General features: G+C 32.9%; 1 long non-coding RNA gene across 12 annotated transcripts; it reads right to left on the bottom strand.

Annotated features, from left to right (window-relative positions):
• Nucleotides 1-419: 419 nt before the first annotated feature.
• LOC148203701 (uncharacterized) lies at nt 420-4,939 on the bottom strand. Of its 12 annotated transcripts, none has more exons than XR_015784245.1 (8): nt 4,381-4,937; nt 3,728-4,217; nt 3,571-3,632; nt 3,362-3,472; nt 3,072-3,274; nt 2,534-2,726; nt 1,340-1,532; nt 420-836 (listed from the first exon to the last, which is right to left on the bottom strand). It is a non-coding gene; the product is annotated as an uncharacterized LOC148203701 (long non-coding RNA). The 12 variants fall into 12 exon arrangements; XR_015784246.1 differs by having other exon boundaries at nt 3,735-4,217; XR_015784243.1 differs by having other exon boundaries at nt 3,362-3,632; nt 3,728-3,803; nt 4,060-4,217; nt 4,381-4,935.
• Nucleotides 4,940-5,220: the final 281 nt, after the last annotated feature.

Genomic DNA, 5,220 nt, shown 5'->3' with positions numbered 1-5,220 from the left:
ATATAAATTATATACGGATAAATCCGTATATAAATTATATACGGATAAATCCGTATATAAATTATATACGGATAAATCCGTATATAATATCCGTATATAATTATGTACGGATAAATCCGTATGGAATATCCGTATATAACTATAGTTTTTTAAAAAAAAAATTAGGTAATCCTAGATTACACCACCAAATTGCTTTTAGGAGTTTTATATATCTGAATAAAGATATATACAACCACCAAATTGCTTTTAGGAGTTTTATATATCTGACTAGAGATAAATACAACCATCAAATTGCTTTTACAACTAATGCAATACATAAATCAATCATGAATTACTTAAAAATACAACATAATAGACATACACAATTGAATATTTTTTTAGTTTGAATAATATCAAACTGTGTACAAACATGGATGAAGTTAAGTATGAACATCTAAATAAATTAACAATCACGTGTATCTTAGTTGATTTTCACATTGTAAATCAATATACAATGAAACTGCTAAAGGTAACATTTTTAAAAGCTAATTAACTTTGATTTTCATATTGTAAATCAATATACAATTAAACTTCTAAAGGTAACATTTCTAAAAGCTAATTAACTTCCTTCATAGCCTGAAATGGAAGATTAGAATAAATCTCCTTCCTAAAGGAAAATTTCATCCCTTTACCTTCATCTTTATTCAGAATCCAATTTCATCATTAAGTGGGATTTTGTGTTCCCAAATCAGCAGTTCCTTCGCTTTGCTAATATCTGGCTTCCTCATATGTAAATCATCAACTGTGTTTGACTTGTATTCTATTGTAATATTGGAATCAATTGTTTCCTTAATAACCTGCATGTTTAAATTCATGCATTAAATTAAAAGTCTTTCAAAACTTACATATAAACAATACATGATCAATCTCAAAAGATTTCATGTAACACGCGTTGCCAGGAACCAATAGTTTAGATTTATGGTTTGTTTTAGTACGTGCACTTGCACACAAACAAAAGAATTTATTTGAATCTATTTTGTGTTATAGTAATAAGTCTCAAATATTAGCAAAGCAACTGATCCAAAAACACCACGATAGTAAATAGTGGGGTGGTCATTATAAATACAAGATAAATAACTTAAATTCTATATATCACAGACCAATAAATGTTTAAGCACAACGAACCATCCAAAATTAAAGATAAATCCATAATTTATAATCAAGACTAATGCTATTATTCCATTAAATATGTTTTGGTAAATTTTTTATGGGTCTGGTAAATAACCTTAGAAGAAATCCAACTCTACATGCATTGGAAAATGGCCATGAGGGGAAGATATTCTGGTAAGAAAAGACTAACCTGTCTTCCTGACTTTTACTTATTAGCTCTTGCATTTTCTCCACCGCATGTCCAGAGCAAGCTCGTACTTCAACTTCCTATTTAGTCCCTGGACCTATTTCTCCTCAATCAATACCATCTTTGCACCAAGACCAAGCTTTCCACGTGTCTATTTCAACCCATGCAGGGAATGCAAATACTTTAATGCAAGCACCTAACATTGAACAAAAACTCATGTTCTAGACAATGTAAGTGAAAGAAAAGCAAAGCTATATATTCCACTGATTATCAATATAAAGAGTAATAAGTTATCAAACAATTATTTCTTCTTACTAATAATGCTAGAAAGTGAAAAATTATTCGGACATCTCAACATTTAGAATATTATCTTTCATCTTAGTTTCGTAATTTACAATATTGTCTTACAGTAAAATAAGCTTAGCTAACTTTTAATGTTTTTATATGAGTGTCTAACTCTATCTTAATTTTTCTTTCAGCCCAAGTCTATATTTTTTATATCAAACATAAAAGTTCCACTTTAATAAAGTACATTTTTGTTATTTATCTTCTATGTATAAGAAATGTAATTTTAAAGTCTCGTAGTGTATACCAAAAGTGTTTAAATCTAGTTATATATATATATATATATATATATATATATATATATGTATATATATATATATATATATATATGTATATATATATATATATATATATATATATATATATATATGAAAAAAGAAGTAGTAGCTATTTTCCACAGGTTCCACACTAATCCCAGAGTCAATAAAAATGCCATGAACAAACCAATGGCTTTCCCTTTTATAGAGTATACATGCCATCTAGGGATAGTCTTTTTATACATGTAAATTATCACCATCAGGCAACAACCAAATTATTTATACATGTAAATTATCACCATTGGCAATGTGATGAAATGAGCATAGTGCGCACTACATGCCAAGACAATGAATCTAATGTAAATAGACAAGCACGGAGTAGTTTTGTATTTAATTCATGAGACAAGTTTGGCACTATATTTGTTGACTAATGAGTAATGACTATGAAATAAGAATTTTGAAGCTAACCAATTCCATTGAAAACTATAGAATATGTTACACAGAGTAAATGTCATTTTTGAAATCATTAATGTACACAAGAACCAGAAAAAAAAAGTTATATCAAACAAACTAAACAGATCTCATTAATTCTAACCTTTCTAAAGCAAGGTAACATCCTCCATTGATCCCTCGATGACCTCAACTACATTCTGGAGATTATTCGCTTTGACTAGTGCACGGGCATGTTCTGACATCTTCGTCGCTTCCACTGCATACACCTTCCTCACGCCTGCTTGAGCTGACCATATAGCAAGAATGCCGCTTCTAGACCCCACATCCAAAACATTCTTCTCCCAAATTAACTCACAAAGTCAGTTCAAAATCACTCACAATAAATCATAACATAAACACAAGCAATAAACCATAACCAATGCTCTCAAACTATAACACGGCAGCAAATGTTATCTTATCCAATTCTTGTATCAATAAAATTATTCAAAAGTCATTTGGTAACAATAATTGATGATTATCATTATTCAAAAGCCAAGACAGTGGTTGAGATTCATGTAAACTTGCCATCATCAATGGTAAAGTCATCCCTTCCAGTAACTATGAAGCAATAATATACCAAATAAAAATATTGAAAAGTGGAACAAGAAATATTAACAAAGAGAAAATACAACATTTACTACCTGGTTAGTGGTCATTTGAAGATGACATGGTTAGAGCTTAAGTCTTCCCAAAAATACGACTAAGTTAAAAATGCAAAGAGTATCTCGTTTCCAAAATCTAAGCATCCTCTGTAAAATTCTTTAAGCTCATTCTGCCTCTTAAACATCAAATGTTTCATCTTACTGGCTTTGACAACATTTAATCGCTGGTCCTCACCTTCAACCTGCAAATATATATATGATCAAACCACAAATACTTAAGTATTGAAGTGAACATCTGTATTCTAAGTTCAAATCAACAAAAGTTTCACCTGCTCAATGACTTCTAAAGAAAGATAACCAAGGGTTGACACTTCATCCGCTGATGCTAAAATTAATGGAGTAACATGGCTAAACTTCTTTTGCTCATTAGTTGGTTTCTCCTAAGAGAACTCAATACATCCCAGAGAAAACGCATTAAAAACTTCATTTAGGTGAGTGAGTTTGAACCAGGAATAATAACATGTACGAAACTAATTACTTGACTTGCCAATGCCAGATGTTTAGATGTGATGGACTTCAAACCAGACACTTGCACCAGAACTAAGAATTAGAAGACACTAGAATGAGAAAGCTCCATGGCCAATTAAATTGAAATGAGATCATGATAGACCAATGAACTATATAGAGGGAGGAACCTAATACAGGATAAGTAGGGAAGCAAACTGTTGCAAAGCTACAATACAGGACCACAATGTCTTAGGCAAACTTCACCTGTCATTCCACATTTAAAGATAAAGAAGACATTCGTCAACTAGAGGTAAAATTAACTTCCAAAACATACTACCTACCCTTTCAACGAAAAACAAAACAAAAAAAGCAATGAAATGTAGTATAAGATTTGATGATACAAAATACAAAGTAGGAATTTCAATTTCCTTGGCATAATGGTTGACAAATGTCTGAGGTTTCACAGCAGAAAATAAGAGTATAGGACATTGTAATGAAGAAGAAAACTAAGTGATTTAACCTCGTCTGGAGCTCCAAGAGGGGTTTGGTCTTGGCATCAACGGCGACCCACTCTCCAGTCTCTCTCTTCTTCTTTTGCACTCTCACTTCCATGGTTTGGCCTAGGAATAAGTCCATCACCGTCTTTCACATTTCAGAAGCTCTATTCATCAAAATCAACTACATATTCAAGAACAAACGAATATATTCAGTGAATCTTTGCGCAAACCCCACAACGGACCATTCTGCATCAATCTCAACAGAGAAGAGAGGGATTTATGGACTTAAGGATTTAGGGATTTAGGGGACGAGCAAAGAAGAAGGTTTGAACGAAGAAACTTACCGATTGAACGAATAACTCTCCCAAGTGAGCATGATGTCCAACAAGGTGAGTGAACACGAGAAGAATGGACGAACTTCTTCTCTTTGAGTGAGCGTGAGCGAGAAGAACAGTTAGTGTGGGACATTCTTCTTCTCTACCAGTGACCGTGAGAGAGTGTGAGTGAGAAAGCTTTAGTCAGTAAGCACGAGACTTCGACGCTACCATTCCAGTCCGTCTCCACGTGAGTCTAAGAATGAGTTAGGGTTCCAAGGGGAGAGCCAACGAGGAGGCATGACTGGTGGAGCGGTCTCCAGTCCCCTCAACCTTGTAATGGAGCACGTGGTAGCGGCTAGGGTTCAAGGAGAGGGAAACACGAAAGAGGCGTTTGCAGTGGAGGTTAGGATTTCAATCGAGGCTAGAGAAAAAGGGATGGATAAAAATGGTTCGATGAGAGGGAAGAACAAGAGCTCGAGAGGGAAGAACAAGAGCTCGTGAGGAAGAAGAGGGGCTCGATGGCTCGACGAGAGGGAAGAAGAAGGAGTCGAAGAGAAATTTGGAGTATTGATTCTGACTCTTACGTTTTCTATTAGGTTTAGTTTTTTAATTATTTTTATTATTTATTATAAAATCCGTATATAACTACTTACATACAGATTTCATATATGGATTTATCTTTGACAAATCTTTCCCAAAAGATGTTACCATTACATATAGATTTTATATACAGAAAATTTGTATATAAATTTTTTTCTCATTATATACGGAAAAATCCGTATCTAACTTATCCGTATATAAAATCCGTATATAATGAAATTTTTATCTACAAATCAAAATCCATATATAATAATCCGTATGTAAATG

Source organism: Vigna umbellata, chromosome 2, assembly GCF_029865625.1.
Source record: "Vigna umbellata cultivar VRB3 chromosome 2, Vumbellata_1.0, whole genome shotgun sequence".
NCBI lineage: Eukaryota > Viridiplantae > Streptophyta > Magnoliopsida > Fabales > Fabaceae > Vigna > Vigna umbellata.
This window is presented reverse-complemented; position numbering and strand designations above follow the sequence as displayed.